The sequence below is a fragment of the Kogia breviceps genome, chromosome 20 (assembly GCF_026419965.1).
Source record: "Kogia breviceps isolate mKogBre1 chromosome 20, mKogBre1 haplotype 1, whole genome shotgun sequence".
In the NCBI taxonomy this organism is placed as follows: Eukaryota; Metazoa; Chordata; class Mammalia; order Artiodactyla; family Physeteridae; genus Kogia; species Kogia breviceps.
The window spans coordinates 11,850,369-11,872,058 of NC_081329.1; the positions used below are offsets into that span (position 1 = coordinate 11,850,369).

At 41.3% G+C, this 21,690-nt stretch overlaps 1 protein-coding gene across 3 annotated transcripts in view; it reads left to right on the plus strand.

Annotated features, from left to right (window-relative positions):
* Nucleotides 1-258: 258 nt before the first annotated feature.
* The window catches only part of PRIMPOL (primase and DNA directed polymerase), a 112,631-nt gene continuing 91,199 nt past the window's right edge, over nt 259-21,690 (plus strand). For 2 of the 3 annotated variants that reach the window (XM_067022694.1, XM_067022699.1), the window contains exons 1-4: nt 259-523; nt 10,476-10,558; nt 12,585-12,686; nt 13,661-13,772. The gene's annotated coding sequence lies outside the window, so the exon portion shown is untranslated. Of the gene's footprint in view, nt 524-10,475; nt 10,559-12,584; nt 12,687-13,660; nt 13,773-21,690 lie in introns of those variants that run through there. The other variant, XM_067022686.1, reaches the window with a different exon arrangement.

The window sequence follows — 21,690 nt, forward strand, 5'->3', positions numbered from 1 at the left end:
GCTGCAGACCTGCTGCTTTCTTGTGACAGAAAGAAAGTAAGCAACTCCTAACAGCCTCCCAAGCAGCCCACAAACTCCGCCCACCTTTAACTTTTCTTGGACTCGCAGAGACGCTGTCACTCATGAAACGCCCCGGCAGGAAGTAGAGGGGCGAGGGCGGCAACACGATGCAGTCTGGGAGTTGTAGTACATGCTCAGAATGCGCAGGCGCAGGGGTGGAGGCGGGCGCCCAGGAGCAGAGCCCCACGGGAACTGTAGTTTCTCCTGCGTTACGTAGACTAAGAGTGTCAGAAGGTCAGACGGTGCCGTTCTGAGAGTTCTCATTTCAGATAGCGAGGGTGCCCTCAGCGAATGCCCGACGGATAGGGAGACTTGGTTTGGCAACTGTGCGTGTCGTCTTCCGTTCGGCAGTAGATTTCAGATGGGTTGAGATAGCCCCCAAGTGGACTGAGTGGGGCGAAGGACAAACCACCAAATCTGCAAATACGACGATGGAACTGTGAGAAAATAGTGTAGAATTAAGGTAAGAAGCCGTCCCAAAGACTCAGAGAAAAAACGGACTTCAGTATCATTCACCTCATGAATCAGAAGAACATTTTTGAGAAATTTTGGCCTCTTCGAAAAGGCTACCAAAATAATTATGTATATAACATGCAGGCTAATGAAAGTATGGCACAGTCTGGAAAAATATGCAGCAAAATGTTAACATTCATTTTTTAAAATGAGGGATGACTTTTTTTTTACACTACGTATTTTCTGAATTGTTTACAAGGACTAAATATTCGTTTTGGGGTATAAAATACTTCAAATATGAAGAAAAGTATATAGAGCAATTTTTAATTCCCCTGGAATCTACCACAAAGCTTTGTCTTACTTACTTTAGGCCCTCCCTCCCTCCCTTCCTTCCTTCTTTCCTTCCTTTCTTCCTCTTTTTCTCCTACCCTCCCTCTTTCTTTCCTGCATTCTGAAAGAAAAAAATTACGGGGGGTCGGGGAGGGAGGAACGCTACAAATAGAGATGTCCCTTATGTAGTCCTTTCTCTTCTGAGGAGATATACACACACACACACATTCTGAAGAGTTTTTATGTATATGTGTATATATCGACATACAAGTGTGTGTATATTGTATGTTTTTCGGATAATGGTATCATACATACTGTACGAATCATTATGTAATTTGCTTTTCTCACTATGCTGCATCCTGTTTTGTTTTTTTTTAGGTTTATCAAAAAACAGAATACATATAGTTCTAACTCATTTTTTTTTAACTTCTATAGGCTGTTGCATTGTGTGACAATGACACAATTTCATTATCTAATCTGATAAGGGATATTTACTCTGTCCCAAATATTTTGCTCTTATAGACAATACTGTTATACAGATTCTTAAGCAAATGTGCAAAAATTTCTCTAGGGCATTTACCCGTGAAATTGCCAGGTCTTGGGAGTATACCTGCTTTTAGCTTCACCGGATGCTGCCAAAATGCTCTACAAAGTATTTGAACCTCTTTTCACTCCACCAAAATAGACGGTGAATCTCCTCTGATCCACATTCTTGCCATAACTGAGTGTTGTCATAACGTCTTCTTTGTTAGCCTGATAGACTTACAGTAGTATCTGGTTATTATTTTAATTAAAATTTACATGATTTTGTCAGAATTTTAAAATTTTGAAAATGGGGCTCTATTCATTTTCTCGTTTGGTTCATCTAGGTATGGTAATTTTCTACAAGAAACATATTATTTATGTGGTAAAGTAATCTATTAGATTTACATTGTGTTTAGATAATGGTGTCTTTCTCTTTATTCTAAGTTTTCCATAATACTTTATATAATTTCTATATTTTAATTATTTTAAATTTTATTACAGTACTTCTCAATATCTTTCTTTATGCATGCCAAGGACTGAGCGACATTTCCCTGATAGTGTAGAGAGCACCTTATTTCTAATGAGTTCTGCTTGAGGCTGCCTTAAGTGTTTAGCTGTTATGGCAACAAACACAGAGTATTGTGTATTGTGTACTCTTTACTCAGAGTATGTGTATGTATTAAGCCTGTAGGCCACAGAAAGCTCCTTATCTCTTTTTCCTGAATGGCTTCTCACCAGAAACTAGCTTTTCCTACTTTTGATTACTTTCAATATTCCTAATTAGTTATTATTTTGTTGTCTTTTTCTTTGCCCATTTACATCTAAGCCAGTTCATTGTTCTACTCATTTTTTTCCAGGCATTGACTTTGTATCTTGCTGTCATACATAACATTTTCAGGGGTCAGGTTTATTGAGATATAATTTACACATAGTAAAATTCACCCTTTTTAGCATACAGTTCTATAAATTTTGACAAACACATATAGTGATGTATCCACCACCATAATGAAGACAGATCCATCACCCCCAAAATATTCCTTCGTGCCTCTTTCTAGACAACTGCTCCGACCTGAAGCCCTGGCAACCACTTACAGTTTTTCTGTCCCTGTGGTTTTGACTTTTTTTGAGTCTGTGATTGTGTTCGCCTGCTCTGTTTGCTATAACAAAATATCACAGACCTGGTAGCTTAAACAACAGACATTTATTATTATTATTATTATTTTAAATTAATTTAATTTATGTATTTATTTTTGGCAGCGTTGGGTCTTGTTGCTGCGCGCGGGCTTTCTCTAGTTGCGGTGAGTGGTACGGGCTTCTCATTGCAGTGGCTTCTCTCGTTGCGGATCACGGGCTCTAGGCTCGTGGGCTTCAGGAGTTGCAGCACGTGGGCTCAGCAGTTGTGACTCGCGCCCTCTAGGGCGCAGGCTCAGTAGTTGTGGCACACGGGCTTAGTTGCTCCGTGGCGTGTGGGATCTTCCTGGGCCAGGGATGGAATCCGTGTCCCCTGCATTGGCAGGCGGATTCTCAACCACTGCGCCACCAGGGAAGTCCTAACAGACATTTATTTCTCACCATTCTGGAGCCTGGGAAGTCCAAGATCAAGGTGCCAGCAGATCTGGTTCCTGGTACGAGCCTGCTTCCTCACTTACAGACATCTGCCTTCTCACTATGAGAGTTCTGGTCTGTCTTCCTCCTCTTATTAAGGACACTAATCCCATCGTGGAGGTTCCACCTTCATGACCTCATCTAAACCTAATTTCCTCTCAAAGGCCCCACCTCCAAATACCATTGAATTTGGGGTTCAGGTTTCAACATAATCAATTTGGGGATGGGGGATATGAACCTTCAGCTCACAACAGTGATACGAGTGGAATTATACATTACATAGCCTTTTGGGTGTCGGCAAAATGCATTTGAGATTCAATGATGTTGTTGTGTCAATAGATTTTTTATTGCCGAGTAGCATCCCCAATACATAGATGTTCTGTAATTTGTTCGTATACTCATCAGTTGAAGGAAATTTGGGGTTGTTTACAGTTTGGGGCAAATACACATCAAGCTGCTATAACCACTTGCATAGAGGTTATTGGGTGAAGATTAGCTTTTATTTCTCTTGGGTAGTTACACAAGAGTGGGTTTGTCATGTCGTATTTTATTTTATTTTCAGAAAAGTGTAAATTTATTCACTGCTGCATTATCCACAATAAATAAGAAACAATCCAAGTGTTCATCCATAGGGAATAACTAAATAAACTGTGGTACAGTCATACAATGGAGTACTCTTCAGCAAATCAGTGAGGGAGCTCTCTGTATACCTATATTGGAAAGCTCTTCAGTATACCATTTGAGATTTTTTAAAAAAGGCAATGTCCAATTGCGTATGCTACCTTTTCCATAATAGAAAGTAAAAGTAAGAACATATATTCATATTTGCTTATTTTTGCTTAATAAAGCCATGTCATAAAGTGTATGTTTAACTTGATAAGAAATCGCCAAACTATTAAGATGGATCAGTCAGATCTTTCCTTCTTTGCCTGTCCTGTAAATGTTTGTGCTTCCTAGTATTTCCTCCTTGGATTTCTTCTCCTGCTACTCTTTGCTCTCTCCTTGGACAGTCTCAACCACTCCCTTGGATTTTGCTAACCACCGATCAACCTTATTCAATAGCTCCAACCCTGATTTTCTTGCTTGTATATCCACCTACCTTCAGAATACCTATCTCCACATTTCTGCAGCCTTGCCCAGTTTGTCCAAATGACCTGGCTTAACACTGTGACCGTCACCGCTGTGTTCTCCTCTGTGACTGACCTCGGTCATGAAAACCAGTCACTGAAGCCAATAATCCAGGAAATGTTCTAAGTTTCTCTCTTTCACAATTCACATTCATTAAGTTCTGTAAATTCCACTGCTTAAATAGGTCTTGATATTCTCCCTTCCTTTTCATTTTCCCACCATTATTGCCTCCGCTCAGAACCTTACCTGTATTACCGCACTAGCCCATTTACTGACTTCTCTGCTTTATACAACCTCAAATTCTAAACAAATCCTTGCCCAAATGTGTCTCTAACCTGCCTGCATCTCCAGCTACCTCTTCCTCTCATCCCTACCTCATTCCTTATGTCCCAGTTGCACTAAACTATTAGAAGGTCTTTGGAAAAATTATGTCGTTCATCATATGACATATTCCATGTCATTGTACATGCTGGCTAAGGGATAAGGTTATAAATCAGAGAATTTGGATGAAACCTAGTAAATTCAGAGAAGAGAAATTTGGAAATTTTTGAAATTTAAATATAAACAAACAAATAAGGAGTCCAGTTAGAGCCTCTGGCTTGTGATTTTTATTTCTTTAATTATTTAATATATGGATACTCTTCTGCACTCTCATTGGAAGGGTGTATTGGGGCTGTCTTCAAGGAAAATTGTCATATTAAAATTATAGTCTTCAACTCAGATATTCAGCTTCTTGTTATTTATTTAATAACAAGTGTTATTAACACTTGTACTTATGCATAAAGGGGCGTGTACAAGGATTTTCACTGCTTCTTAGTTGTAATTGTGGAAGATTGAAAACAACCAAAAAATTGGCAATAGGAGAATAATTAAACTATGGTGCATCTATAGAATGAAATGTGTTGCAGTAATTAAAGATAACATGTTAAATCTGACATAAAAAGCTCTCAAGGGTATACAATTTAGTGAGAGGGAGGAGAGAGGTAAGCTGTGGGATAAAATACATGGTATGATATGGTTTATGGCATTTTAAAAGGTCTAGAAGAATCATTTAAGACCAATGACTGTATTTACCTCCAGAGAGAGGATTGGGATTGGGGTAGTGATCAAGACAGATTTTGCTTAGTCTTGTTGTGTGATTTTTCTAACTGGCGTGTTGTCTTAAGGTATTATTACTCACATTTTTTAAAATTTATAAAATAAAAAAGTGTGAAGAAAATAGGGCAAAGCATTCAGACAGGTTTGGCACAAAAGGAGAAATGTAAATAGCAAAAGAAAAAGTTCCAAAAATATTTTGAGGAAAATTTATCAAGAATCAATGATAGCTCTATTTGGATGATGAAGCTATGAATAATTCATTCGTGGCTTTCTACTCTTTCTACCCAGCTGTATTTTTCAATATTTTTAAATAATGGAAATATATAGATATTTTTAAAGGGCTAAGAAATGGCTGGAAAATCCTAACTACATGCATCCACCTTTAATTCTCACTGCCAGGTGCCATTTGGCATATGAGGAAGTTTCTGATGAAAAACTCCCATGGATGGGCTTCCCGGGTGGCGCAGTGGTTGGGAATCTGCCTGCCGATGCAGGGGACGCGGGTTCGTGCCCCGGTCCAGGAAGATCCCACATGCCGCGGAGCGGCTGGGCCCGTGAGCCATGGCCACTGAGCCTGCGCGTCTGGAGCCTGTGCTCCGCAACGGGAGAGGCCACAGCAGTGAGAGGCCCGCGTACCGCGAAAAAAAAAAAAAAAACAGGAAAAACTCCTATGGAAAAGTGACATTTGAGGTGAGTGGCCCTCTCCTGGTGTCATGTGACAGACCAACACACTGATATGCTGGAAACCAACTCCCCCCTTAAAAAAAGCCCTGACTTGTGGCATTTGCTGATTTCCACAGTGTTATTTATGCTTTGAATTGTGACACCCCCAAAATGTATGTTGAAGTCCTAACCCTCAGTACAGTACTTCAGAATGTGACCTTGTTTGGAAATAGGGTCATTGTAGATGTAATTAGTTAAGATGAGGTCATACTGGGAGGGCACTGAATCCAATATTACTGGTGTCCTTATAAGAAGAGGCCCAGAGACAAAGACACACAGGGAGCATGCCAGCAACCACAGAGGTGCAGATTGGAGAGATGCATCTACAAGCCAAAGAACACCAAAGGTTGATAGCCACCACTGGAAGCTGTGAAGAAGCAGAGAAGAATTCCACCCAGCATCTCAGAGGGCACAGAGCCCAGGTGACATCTTGATTTCAGACTTCTGGCCTCCAGAACTATAAGGGAATACAGTACATTTAAATCACTATATTATCCTTTATAATATCAATTAGTTGCATTATTATATTGATTAAGAAAATAATTTATACTGCATACTAAATAACTAATAAACACATAATAATAATTAACTCTCAATTATGGTACTTTGTGTTAATTTTTAAGGCAGCCCTAGGAAACGAATACACCTGCTGTAAATACTTCTGTCATGGCCAACTGACATGACTTCACTGAATGCAGAGTTAAAAGGGCTGTCCACAAACAATTCTCATGAGCCAGTATAAGCTATACCACTGAACAGCTGATTTCGGGCTCATCTAAGCCATCGAGAGTTCCAAGTGTGTTCAGAGAAGAATGTGACATAGGTTCAACCAAGAACTTTCAGTATAGAAGTATCATCAGTGGACATTGTCTTATGTGGTATGCACTTTACTTTTAAAATCTCCATGTTGGGTTCAAGATGTACATTAACCTATTTCAATTCTGGAGAAGCAAGTAAGAACATGAATGTGAAACTACCTGATAACCATTCAGGTAGCAATGACAACATGAGGATATATAGGTCAAGTTACCCAGCTGAGACTAATTCCTGTGTAATTTTTTTTTTTCTTTTTGGGGGGTTGTTTTAAATCTTTGTTTCTTTCCTATGTTATTCTGACTGTTTCAGTTAGGAGTTTTAAAACCGCTTAGCACTGATATATCCCGATCAAGACACACACACACACACACACACACACACACACACACACACACACACACACACAGAGTGATTGATAATGGACACATACAAGAGTGTCAGGCAGTTGTCACCAAAATGTACTCATCAACTTCTCAGTGAATTCGACAGAGGAGATGACGTTCATTCAGTGATACTATGTGTGACAGAATTAAAAGACAGAAGAAAGTGAGAATCACTTTACAATCATTTCTGGCTTTGCTGTCAAGGTTAAAACTGCTGAGATTTACAGAACCTCCTTCCAAGGTCAAGGTCCAGAGGAGGAGCTGCGGGCTGTGGGAGCTGGAACAGGAGGACCAATGATGAGCACTTAAGATGCAAAGACAGAAGGACTTTGTATAGACTGCATTCCTGGATGCCATTTCCTCATGTAGATTCCTGGTTCCAGCAAGATGATAAGCAAATAGTAGAGAAGCTTTCCACTTCACATTTGACTAAGCCCCTCCTCTTTGTGGAACATATTAGATCTACCTTGACATTTTTAAAAAAATACCCATCCCCAACTAACTGTTTCCTGGAAAGAAATGAAGAAAAAAGAGAGAAAAAGAGGAAAAAGAAAGAAAAGAAGAAAGAAAAAAAGGAAAGAAGGAAGGGAAGGAACAAGGGAGGGAGGAAGGAAAAAAAAAATGGCTTGGCTTATGGAATAAGATCTCTCCTCCAGAGAGCTTAAAATAGGAATTACCAAAAAAAGCAACTTTTTGGCATGACAAGGACCATCGGTGGCAGTTGGAAAGAATGTAAATTTGGAATCTACATCCTTTGAGTGTTCTCCTTCCTTACCAGTGTCTTTCAAATAACTTTCAAAATAAAATCTTATTTTGGCAAAAGAAAAAAAAAAGAATCTCACTACCACCTTGCCATACACATAATCATTAAAACCTTTATTAAGTGCTGTGTTTCTCTTCAGAGTAAGTTGCCAGACTAAAGGAATTATACAGACATAGCGCCACAGTTCTTGAAGCTAACAAACTCAAGTTTCCTTCTTAGGAAAGGATAAGGAGAGCTCGTCACATTTACACATTGGGCTGCCTTCCTTCTCGCTTTAAATCCTCAAACAGTTTTCCAGGGTGATGTCCACTCCTTCAAGAGGAATACCAGACCCTTTGGGAGCAGCGTCCAGCACACACATTTACTCTCCCAAGTGTAATCTTCCACTTCCTGTTTCCCATCCTCCTCCCTCCAGCCGTATGGGATGCTATGCTCTTTCTTTCTTTCTTTCTTTTTTTTTAAAAAAATATTTGTTTATTTGGCTGTGTCGAGTCTTAGTTGCAGCACAAGGGATCTTTGCTACGGCACATGGGCTCCTTGTTGCGGCGCACAGGCTCCTTGTTGCAGCGCACAGGCTCTCTGGTTGTGGCATGCGGGCTCTAGAGCACACGGGCTTAGTTTCCCCGCGGCATGTGGGATCTTAGTTCCCGACCAAGGATCGAACCCGTGTCCCCTGCATTGGAAGGCGGATTCTTAACCACTGGATCACCAGGGAAGTTCCACTATGCTGCTTCTTGAAGGCGCTCTGTTCCTGCACCTGTGTCCTTGGTCCAGAGCACTCCCCCTCCCTGGACTGCTCTCCCCACCCCTCTCATTGCCTACCCACCCTCCAAGTCAGGCCTGAACCCTTGCCTTTTCTGCCAGGACTTCCCCTGCCCCTCAGTCCTTCTCTACCACATTATACTTGGTCATTACCTCTACTATACTATTTGTCAATTTTGATTATAATCATTTATATTTCTCCCTTCCAGGAGAGATAAGCCTCTTAAACGCAGAGACAATTTTGTTTTTCTGTTTGTCTCCCCAGGGCTTGGCACATAGTAGATGTTTAAATACTACTGAATGAAAACCAGTGATTTATAAAGTGCTTGGCTATTTACAAAATGTTTTTCAAGTGCATTATTTCTATTACTATTCTAGAAGTGACTCCATTTTTACCTATTATTAGCCATTATCATCAGCCCAATTATTTTGCAAATGAGGATGCTAAGGTTCACAAAGGGTAAGGAACTTGGCTTAAGATATTCAGCTGGTATATGGTCAGGCTGGGCTACAAAGCTTGGATCTCCTGACCAGAAAGCAGAGAGACCGGAACGGGAAGAATAGAAACCTCAGCAGACTATCAAGTTCATCAGGTCTTTTTACTGAACAGTCTGACAAGGGAGCTAGGAGGCTGGGTATTTAAGACTTACTAGTTTTAAGATTTTAACCATTGTGGACCTCAGTTTTCTCCTCTATAAAATGACAGGATTGTACTATATAAGTAATTCTCAATTATCTTATATTTCATGTCCACTAATCTTTCTAATCCGGAGATTCCCAAACTTTTCCTGGTTCCTGGTGCCCCCGGGCCAAAAGAAATACCTGAACGATTCTCTTTATTAAGTAGTGAGGTCTAAACAACTTAGTAGTAGTTGGCGTGGTAGCCAACGGTTGTCTGTGCCCCTCAAAAACTTAAAATAACCCACAGTGCCTCTAAGTTTGCTTGTTACACTAGGGGTGGTTCAGCACACAATTTAAGAACCACAGTTTTAATCAAAGAAACTCAGCTCTACTCTGATAGAAATAAAAAGTCTCTTTTTTAAAGAAAAATGCTTATAGTTATTTACACAGATTTTAAACACATGATAATTATAATGGCGTTATTGAAGGTATATTTTAACGCCAAAGTTTTAAAGCACAGATAATTCTGTTAATAAGCTGAAACATAGCAAAATGTTGCTGGAAAGATGGTTTACTGATATCATCATCATAAAGCACAAAATAAATTCTGGTAATATTATTAGAATTATTATAGCTCTAACACATAAAAATAAAAATCATTATTAGAAATTAAATGATAGTAATACTATTGACATTCACTTTTACAGCTATCATTATAAACTTCAAAGATAAAAAATAAATCCATCACCAGGAAACATATAACGATTATTGAACCTTACTGTTGAGAAGCCTGTAGTTGCATTTTGCTGAATAGCATCTCAGTTCTTGGAATAAAGTTTTAAACAGCAACTGGAAGAACAGCTTTAAGTTAAAAATGTTTTATTTTTAGAGTTGTCAGGGTGTAAAAGTTATTCTCACATAGCTAAGTTGCTGGAAAGAGTCCAAGTTTTGTGAAAGTTTTTCATTAAGTGTTTCATGTTGTCCCTGCTTTAAACCCAAACAATTGCAAACTCTTCATAAGCTGTTGTAATACTGGTTTAGCTGATAAATTAAGAAAATCCCCCTTCTTTGAAATCCTAAGCCACAAAACATGTGTTACATTGCTAATAAGGAGGAGTGGACAGAGATGGGCCACCCAAAGATTCTCCTATTCCTGCATCATCTGCAACGAGAAAACAGCAATTTAATTGTAATTCTTGCTTATCCAGGTCAACAGTTACCACCAATACAAGGTACCCAACTGCACAGAGATGGAGCCGAGAGCAGCAGGAGGTGGTACATAAAAACACAGGTACTCCAGGAAACTGGGGAAGGGGCAGGGCAATAATTAATAGCTGTCAGGTGTGGTTTGCAGGATGTAGGATGTGGCTGGTGGGCTAGAGGAAGAGAATTAGAAGAAATGATGCTCAGCCAAGGTTATTTTGATTAACTAGCCAGAAGCCCACAGATGGGTACTCACAGTAAAATGATCAAAGCAGAAACAGCGCATTTGGCACGTAGATGTGGGGATTGAGGGAGAATTAATTTTAGCTGTAATTTTTAAATCGTTTTAATTAATTTTTAATTTTACTTTAATTAATTTTTAAAAGCTTTAATTTTAAAAAAGCTTTTAGTTTCTTATTGTGGTGATACATATGTATATATATAACAAAATATACCATTTTAACCATTCTTAAGTGTAGAATTCAGTGGCGTTAAGTACATTCACATTGTTGTACACTCATTACCCTCATCCATCTCCAGAGTATTTTCATCTTCCCAGACTGAAACTCTGCATCCATTAAACAACCCTCTGTTACCTCCTTCACTCCCACCCCAGCCCCTTGCAAACGCCATTGTACTGTCTGCCTCTGTGAATTGGACTCTTCCAAGTACCTCATGTAAGTGTAATCGTACAATATTTGTCCTTTTGTGTCAGACTTCTTCATTTAGCATAACGTTGAGGTTCATCTGTATTATAGACATGTCAGAATTTCCTTACTTTCTAAGGCTCAGTAATATTCCACTGCATGCATATATCACATTTTATTTGTCCGTTCATCTGTCACTGGACACTTGGGGGCTTCCACCTTTAGGTTATTGGGAATAACACCACTATGAACATGGATTTACCAATATGTTTAAGTCCCTGCTTTCGGTTCCTTTGGGTAAATATCCAGAAGTGGAATTGTTGGCTCATACAGTAATTCTGTTTCTTTTTTCTTTTTTTTTTTTTTTTTTTTCAGGAAGTGCTGTACCGTTTTCCACAATAGCTGCACCATTTTACATCCCTAACAGCAAAGCATGTGTTCTAATTTCACCACATCCTTGCCAACACTTGTTATTTTCTGGGTTTTGTTTGTTTTAATAATAGCTATCCCAATGGGTATAAAGTGTCATCTCATTATGATTTTTTTTTTTTTTTTGCGGTACGCGGGCCTCTCATGTTCTGGCCTCTCCCGCTGCGGGGCACAGGCACCGGACGCGCAGGCTCAGCGGCCATGGCCCACGGGCCCAGCCGCTCCGCGGCACGCGGGACCCTCCCGGGCTGGGGCACGAACCCATTTCCCCTGCATCGGCAGGTGGACTCTCAACCACTGCGCCACCAGGGAAGCCCTCATTATGATTTTGATTTACATTTCCCTAAGAGCTACTGATGCTAAGCATCTTTGCATGTGCTTCTCGGCCAATTGCATATCTTCTTTGGAGAAATAGATATTCAAGTTCTTCACATTTGTATTTAATTAAATTAATTAATTAATTAATTTATGTTTGGCTGTGTTGGGTCTTTGTTGCTGCGCACAGGCCTTCTCTAGTTGCGGTGAGCAGGGACTGCTCTTCATTTTGGTGCACTAGCTTCTCATTGCAGTGGCCTCTCCCGCTGGGGAGCATGGGCTGTAGGCACGTGGGCGTCAGTAGTTGTGACGCGTAGGCTCAGCGGCCGTGGCTCACGGGCTTAGTTGCTCTGCGGCATGTGGGATCTTCCCAGACCAGGGCTTGAACCCGTGTCCCCTGCATTGGCAGGCAGATTCCCGACCACTGTGCCACCAGGGAAGCCCCTTTACCCATTTTTAAATTGTTTTTGTTGTTGTTACAGTCATTGAGTTGTAGGAGTTCTTTAAGTATTCTGGATATTAATCCCTTATCAGATATATGATTCACAAATAATTTCTCCCATTCCATGGGTTCCCTTTTCACTCTGATAGTGTCCTTTGATGCACAAAAGTTTTTGATTTTGATGAAATCCAATTTACCTATTTTTGTTTTGTTGCCTGTGCTTTTGGTGTCAGAAAATTTTTAGTTTTTAATTTAAAAACATCATATCTCCTTCCTCATAGGTACCACCGGACCAGGTCTTTGTTTGCTAGGATTCTGTCAGAGGTAAATGCATTTTGAAGTAGAGAACACGGATGATTGCACGCTTGGAATGGAAAACTAAGGTAATTATGAATGTTCCAGATGCAGAGAGGGTTCACCAATCCATCCTGGAAGTCTTTTGTCAGAATTGCCTAAATAGTGCAGGGGTGGAGTTCAGGATACAAGGCCTTTGGGGACCAAGCAGACAAGGCATGGAGGAAGCCCTTTGTTTAGGAGATTGGGAAGGGGGCAGCTTCACTTTGCTGAGGGATACAAGGTGTTAATCACACTCTGGTGGAAGACCCTGCTTATTCTAACGCAGAGAGAAGGGTTTGACCTCTTCCCGAAATTCAGTTGTATTAAGGTGTGAACCCTCAGTGATATTGTGGGCTCATTTTAGACTATAGGGCAATGCATTGCCATTACTCATTGCAACCTGCTCTCCTAAGAAATTCAAACTACACTCAACTTGGTTTACCCTCTGCTGTCTAGAAGAAGTTGCTCTGGGTCTGAAAATTCAAGGCAAAAGTTCACACCTTCTTACCAACTCAGGAGATCCAACCGAAGTCTTGCCCTCTGAGGGGCCCAGTCCAGAGCAAGGCCTAGTCCTTGGGCTGAATCAGCTGAATATCCTCCTGGATATATCCTTTCCCTTCCTCAAGACATTGACTCTGAATAGACACTCAAAGATAGATCTCCCCTCAGGGTCTGTCTGGTCCCTTGACTGCTTATCCTCAGGTCCCTTCTGCTGAGACCACACTGCCCCATCCCTCTGCTGACTCTGGAGAATTGAAAGAGACGCCCATGGTACATAGACTTCTTGCTACTTCACAAACACACAGCCTCACCTGGGACAGGATGTGGCAGGAAAGTTAGCGGTGCTCACGGCTTGCCTCTTGGGGTCTCTAGACAGTTTGATCATTGCCTCCCAGGACTTTATTACCTTGCAGTCTCCTGGGCCAATGAGAACTATCTCCCCAGAGGACAGGGCAATCAGCCCGATGTGACCGACTTACTAGTTAAGTCTCCAACCTGATCAAAAGGGTCTTCTTCTCAGACACCTCCTGCTCGCTAGTGAGAGAACAGACCTGTGTCTGCTCGAGAAAGCCTGGGACCAGGAGAAAGGCGACTTCACGAGCAGAGGACGCCACGCTCCGTGTGATCAGCAGGTAGCAGGGATCCTGCCACATGGGCTGAAGTGGTGGCAGTGGGGACACTTTGGGGAGCGGGGGAGAGCCTTGGTATGAAAAGCGTTTATCAGGGTGTTTAAGTGATATCAGGGAAAGCCTGTAATGGGAAGCTACTAAAATCGATCTACTGTAGAGCATCTGTGACTATGATTTCTGTTGGAGGACTTGGTGCCAGCCTAGTGAAACATCCGGATTTCTGGTTGGAAGTTGCCACCAAATTTCCTTAAATGATCTGTGCACATCTTTTAGAAAGTGTTAAAAGCAAAATCTCTGACCCCCTGTCTTCTCCTGACCCCCATGCCCTGATACCATGTCTCTCCTGCCTGTGTCTCTCTGATAGTTTGCCCAGAAAAGCTCAATTTGTGTCCATTTCTGTTTTAATCAGAGTTAGACCCTCCGGAGGGAAGACAATAACTGAGCAGCTCTTAGAAGTGGGGTACAGTATGAGGTTAGCCTGTGGTTGTAATGAAAAGCAAACAAACAACAAAAGATAAAAAATAATAACGTTACATGCAAGGGAGTTCACCAGGAACTTCTGCTGCTATTTACAGTATTTTTAGGGGGGAAAAAAGAAATAAATATGGTGCTAGAAAACCGCAGATATTTAAGTGATTTTTGCCAAAGTCACACTGTCAAAAACAAATGAAGCAGTTTGATATTAGATATTTTTTGGAAGAGCGTGGAGAATGAACAAACCAGCAAAGAAAGAAATTGTTCATGGAAATTAAGCCTCCTGACTTCCAGATCAGATTCAGCTAAAAATGCTCTTACTTTTATATATGCCTCATCTTCATGTCACAATCTTGATGCACCTGGAGTTTGGACACACTAATTGCTGTACCATGCTGTATGCAGGTGTATGATTCATTCATCTTTGAAAATCTTATTTACTTTTTCAAGTCAGTTAGTTTCTCTGAAACACCGTGTTGCTGCCTAATAGTCAACAGTTCAGCATCATTTTATTTTTTTTTTGCTTCAAGAAATAGCAGAGAAAATGACATTAGCATTTTAAGGTGGGTTTTGCTTTCTCCATATGTAAATATATATATTGTTTGATTTTTAAAAATGTATTAGTATTCAGGTGAAGATTATAGCGATCTTTTTGAACATCTGTTTTATCTTGACTAGTTTTAAATTCAGGAGCAGCAATTTCATCGCAATTCAACTTGTTTCTGTTTTATTATATCATACTAGGCTAATCTTAAAGACCCCTAATAGCTTTCATTCCATTTAGACCAGAATATCACAAATCTCTAGACTGAGTAGTATAATGGCCACTATGCAAATAAAAGCAAGTTATTGTCATATAATGACACCTCCAAATGCTAAAAGCAGACCCATGGATATTAAGTTGAGGTAGAGAGACCAGTATTCCTACTTATTATTTTAGGGCAGAAATATCCCAATTACGCTGATTGCAAAGTAAAATGGAAACTGTATGGTGGAGAGGGACTTGGGAACCACACAGACTGGATTATAATTCCAGCCCTTACACATAGAAACTGCATGACTTTGGGTAGATCATGAACTCCCCCAGAATTTGAATTTCCTCACCTGCAAAATGGAGATTAATATCTACACATTATGATTGATGTGGCATAAAAGAAAACTAACGCAAATGTCATGGGCAGTGCCTCGTCCTTAGAGCAGGTGGCATTCAGCAGAGATTAGTCCCCTTCCCACCTTTTCTTTGCTTGTACTACAAAATTGGCAATATACAGCTGGAAAAAGTTGTCTTGGAAGAGACTGAATTGGAAACTCGTGTTATGAAAAACAGGATTGTAAGGGTGTCACTTCTGAGGTATGAGGATTTGTGAACATACACTTGGAGCTTTATGCCTGCAAGATACTTGTAGAGCTTTTATAGCTTTTAAGAGAGCAGTGTGGGTGCCATCTTCTTCCTCTACCATAGAACTTCCTTTCCTTTTCTGAGATTTGTGGACAGTACCTTGTACAGCTCTAAAATAATGCAATTCTTTCCCTATTGTCTGGACTATTCTAATAGTTACAAAACAGTGTTTCACCAGCAGAGGCTACTACAGTTTATATAAAGGTTACAATCTGAAACTTCCTCTAAGATTATGCAATGAATTTTGGGGGGGAAAGGGAGGAAATACTTTAAGTTTAAAATTTTATAAAATAAATAAAAAATGATGATTACTTGTTGCATATGTCTATCACACTATATTGTATTTATATACATATTTGTTTCCTATTTTATTTATTTATTTAAAATTATTTATTTACTTATTTGGCCTCACTGGGTCTTAGTGGTGGCATGCGGGATCTTCATTGCCTTGTGCAGAATCTTCATTGCGGCATATTCGTTGTGGCATGTGGGATCTTTTAGTTGCGGCATGCAGGTTCTCAGTTGCAGTATGTGGGATCTAGTTCCCTGGCCAGGGATCGAACCCAGACCCCCTACATTGGGAGTGCGGAGTCTTAGCCACGGGACCACCAGGGAAGTCCCCTGTTTCCTATTTTAGTGTGTAAGTTCCTTGAGGGCAGAGACTGTGTCATAAGTTTCCTGCACCCTTGGTGCCTTGCTAAGCACAGAGTACACAGTAGGTGCTCAATAAACACTTTAAAAAATGTACTAAGAATAAATCTTGGTAGACATAAAAATACATGAGTACAATCTATTGACATGGCCGGGCCCACAAAATTCAATTTCCACCTGTCAAAATCTTCCCCATCTTTCAAGGCCCAGCCCAGAAGCAAAGGAACTTCTTCCCAGACTCTTTCCTAATCCTTTCACAACCTCGAGAGGTAATATTCCTCACTTTTGCATTCTCATAGCGCTTCATACCTCTTCTTTTTGAACACCTGCCACTTTCTGCGTCGTGTTATAATCTGTTCAATGACTTAGGTATAAATTATTATTAACTCCTGACTATCCATTATTGTATCATCCTCAAACGTCTCAGAGTCCTCACTAAATGCGTGTCAAATTCACCCCTTATTCAACAGCTAACCTCTGAAATCCTAAAGTTAAAAAACAAAGTTTTAAAGTAGCTTCAGAACCCTTTTGGAAATACGTATATTCATAACAAGATGAATATAGGAAAATACTGACCTTCATATAATAGAAGGATACTACCTGGATTTGCACCTGGGCTCCACCATTTATTTGCTGCTGGATCATGGTCAAGTTACATAGCCTCTCTGTGCCTCAGTTCCTTCATCTGTAAAATGGGGATGATGATAATACCTAACACTTACGGTGGGAGACAGTATAGGCAGAGGTCTTTGAGGAGAGCTTGTCACATAGTGAGCGCTCAGTCATTGTCATCTACTATTTAATCATCACCATCATCGACTCAGAGAAAGATTCCTAGTTTATATTCAGCTTCTCGAAAGAATACCAGACATTGGTGATGTGAAAGGAAATGACATTGATATGATTTTTAAAAATTCTATTGTGGTAAGAACACTTAACCTGAGATGTACCCTCTTAACAGATTCTTAAGTTCACAGCACAGCATTGTCATCTATAGCACAATGATATACAGCAGATTTCTAGAACTTGCATCATTTTGCATAACTGAAACTGTGCCCGTTGATTAGCTGTTGCTCATTTCCCTTCCCTGCAGCCCCTGGCAACTACCGTTCTGCTCTCTGCTTGTGTGAGTCTGACTGTTTAAAATACCTCAAATAAGTGGATCATGTAGTGTTTGTCCTTCTGTAACTGGCTTATTTCCCTTAGCATAATGTCTTCAGAGTTCATCCATGTTGCCACCTGTTACAGGCTTTCCCGGTTTTTAAAGGCTAGAGGTATATCCATTATATGGATATAGCATATTTTTCTTTATCCGTTCATCTGTTGATAGGTATAACAGGTATTTAGGTTGTTTCCACATCTTGACCATTGTGAATAGTGCTGTAAGGAACGTGGGAGTGTCAATATGTCGTCAAGATCCTGATTTCAATTCTTTTGGATAAATAGAAGTGGGATTGCTGAATCACATGGGAGCTCCATTTTTAATTTTTTTAGGAACTTCCATACTGTTGTCCATAGTGGCTGCACCATTTTGCATTCCCTCCAACTTTGTACAAGGGTTCCAGCTTCTCCACATCCTCACCAACACTTGCTATCTTCTCCTTTTTTAATAGTAGCCATCTTAACAGGCGTGAGGTGGCGTCTCATTGTGGTTTTGACTTGCATTTCCCTGATGATTAGCGTGTTAAACATCTTTTCCTCTACCTGTTGGCCATGGGTGTGTCCTTTTTGGAGAAACGTCTATTCTGGTCTTTGCCCATTTTTGACCAAATTATTTGTTTTGTTGCTATTGCATTGTATGTGTTCCTTATATATTTTGGAAATTAGCCACTCTCTGATATATGGATTGCAGATATTTTCCCTATGTTGTAGGGTGCCTTCTCACTCAGTTTTTATTTTCTGTGCTTGGCAGAACCTTTTAATCTGACATAGTCCCATTTATTTATTTTTGCTTTTGTTGCCTATGCTTTTGGTGTGATATCCAAGAAATCATTGCCAAGACCAATGTTCTGAAGATCGTCCCCTATGTTTTCTTCTAGGAGTTTTACAGTTTCAGGTCTTACATTTAAGTCTTTTATCCCCTTTGAGTTGATTTTTGAATATCGTGTAACACATGGGTCCAGTTTCTGATATGTGTTTTTACATTGATAAATCGGTTCTTTATTTTGCCATTCAGTTTCCGCAGTCCCCACTTCAACCTCACAGTCCACCGTTTTCTTGTCCTCTAAAATTTCTTCTCTTCTTGTAAGGTTCATCTTTGCCTGGACAGGGCCCAGTTCTCTCTGCTTTGCTTCCCGCATTGCTTACTGACCCAGATCTGCACCACTCCTGGTGCCCTTCTGCCCCGCCTGCAGCCAGCACTGAGTCAACAAGCAAAATCTCACATGTAATATTCTGAGATTCAACCCTCAGGTAATAATTCTCCTGCTTTTAGTCATTCATATCCTTTGGTTCACAGAGACGTTGAGTCTAGCGCCTTCAAATGGCTGACCTAAATAATAACCCTAGATTTTTGAAGATAATATAAAGTTTATTTTAGTAACAGCCGTGAGTCATTACAGAAGCTAATGAACTTGGGAATTCTATATAAAATCATCCAAGCATATAAAGCCTATTTTCCAAGGTTCCTTTTTCTCAGTTCAAGGCCACAAAAATTGGAACGTGATAGAACTTTACTCCTACATTTGCCATATGTCTAAATAATTATGAGGTATAAATGAAGCCAGCAAAGTGTTAAATAAAACATGCCCTGTTCTGCTACCTTGACAAATATACCACAGTAATGACCTGTAAAGGCCAAGGTTGAAGTTAGAATTCTCAGACTCCTTGGTGGTCTGTACAGGAATGTGGTAGCAGAGGGAAAGCTGGCCCCGATGCTGGGCCAATCGCCTTCCCCTTCACCCCAGCCCTGTTCTCACATGAGGGGCCTTGCATCCCCTGTGTGGACTTCCTAAGCCCCATTCAAGCTCCATCCACACATCCTCACCCCCTTCAGACAGCAGCACTTTGGGTACCGTTTGGCTAAGCAGCCTGCCTTTGAAGATAGAAGAAGCCATGCAGGCTCATAGCCATTTAAGGAGGGTCTTCAGTATGCAGTCTTCCAGAAGAGAGAGCACAAGCTCTGGGTGGGAAGGGGTGCAGTGGGGGGAAGGCCGGAGAGGTACGTTCTAAAGCACAAGGTCGGGGGCTTCCCTGGTGGCGCAGTGGTTGAGAATCCGTCTGCCGATGCAGGGGACATGGGTTTGTGCCCCGGTCCGGGAGGATCCCACGTGCCACGGAGCGGCTGGGCCCGTGAGCCATGGCTGCTGGGCCTGCGCGTCCGGAGCCTGTGCTCCGCAATGGGAGAGGCCACTGCAGTGAGAGGCCCGCGTACCACACACACAAAAAAAAGATGCCAATGAACATGACAAACTGCAAACAGCACTTTTTACAGCTGACCCTCATGCTGAAGACTGGACTCCAGATTTTCCCGGACAGCCCCATTAAAAACTTTTTTTTTTTGTTACGCGGGCCTCTCACTTGTGGCCTCTCCTTTGCGGAGCACAGGCTCCGGACGCGCAGGCGCAGCGGCCACGGCTCACGGGCCCAGCCGCTCCGCGGCACGTGGGATCCTCCCGGACCGGGGCACGAACCCGCGTCCCCTGCATCAGCAGGCGGACTCTCAACCAGTGCACCACCAGGGAAGCCCCCATTTCAAATTTTTGGCATGAGATTTGGAAACACATTCCTCTGGTCAGACCATTGTCCAGATTTAAGCTTCAGAAAATAGGGCCCCAGACCATCCACGGCCGTGGCCAGGCGAGGGGCTACTTGCTGTCGCCTGGGTACCTTGTGTGAATCCGGAGCCTCCTATGGGGCACAAGCACCCAGGTCCTGGGTGCCCATGAGAAGGGGCTCTTTGACAAGGCCAATCAACACCTCTTCTTGCACAGCCTGGCCCTGTTAGGTGTGCGCCACTGCACAAAACCCCTCTGGGCCGGGTTATTACCAGCCTCTAGAACTACCTTATTCTGCACCAGCTTTTACTCGTGGCTCTGAGTGGGACCCCTATGCGCAGACTTTGGCCCCCCGTGGGAAGGGAGCTTGCTACCTGGGGTTGGCTTGCCTTGACTCTTCGACAGCTTTCTTCTGTTTAATTTCAGGCAATGTTTTGAGTTGGAGCAGGCAGAGGATTAAAAGAGAAAAGCAAATTTAAAAAAAGAAAAAGAAAATAGGGTCACCATGCAATGGGAGGCCTAGCTAGGGTCATGGGGCTCTTCTTCCTCAGCCTGACGCTGCCCTGAGCCCTTCAGCCACTCCTGACCTGAAGGGGAACCTGATCACCTCCGACTTCCCTCCACATTTCAAAACCAAAAATGGGGTGGGTGGCAGAGAGAACATCAACCTGGGAAGCCAGTCGTCTTAGAGCTGGAAGCAACCTTAGACTAATCCCTCACTTAAAACGTGAGATTCTGTCATTGGATTATAGTCTAAGGTAATGTACTGGAGTTTTCTATAGGTTTGGAAAGAAGAATCCTAAAACCTGAAATGGTTGCACATTGGTATTTAATAACGTTTTCTACAAGCAAGGGGCTATTTTGTACAGACTGGTGTGGAGGAACCCTGCAAGGTGTAAACGGAGGGAATTGATTTCATTACCTGTGCTGCCCCCTAGTGGTGGAGGTAAAAAGGCACACCCAGGACAGGACGCAGGCATTAGGGCCTCCAGGAAACAGACATTTACAGACAGGAGAATAGACAATTACCCATCATTAGAAACAATGCTACAATAACCTAGGTTTTGTCCTCCTCTTCAGAAATTAGAATAGCATCTATACGATTATGAATAAACACCTTTTATGTACAAGCACTGGAAAATCACATTTTAACCTTCAACACAAGACCATGGAAAGATGTTTTAAATATTCCAAGTATTATTCAGCAAACGTTTATTGAAATGAGCCATGAGCCAGGCACTGTTCTAGGCTCTTGGGATAGAAAGGTGAATAATACAGAGCCTTTGACGAAAAGAACTCACAGCCTTGCCCTGGAATGAACAATCAACAAATCATTACACGGTGTGATGTGCACGATAATAGACAGTATAATGATATTTTTCATATTTTCCGTCTAAACAACAGCAATTCAACAAAATGTAAATGGAGGAGTACGACGATACTCTCTTCGCTCTCCTAATATCTGAAACAAACCTTCCATATCTGCCGCTCCAGGCTCCTCTTTTAAGATGCAAACACCCAAGAAGGCTGATGTCCTTGTCAAAGCCTGAAGTCAGCCTGAGGTCACAGGATGCAACTTTCAGCAGATAATTTTCCCCATCTTCCATAAACTTTTAAATGTAGTCTTTGAAGACTTTGAAGACAAAACAAAAAACAACCAGCAAAGAAAAAAAAAAAAAAA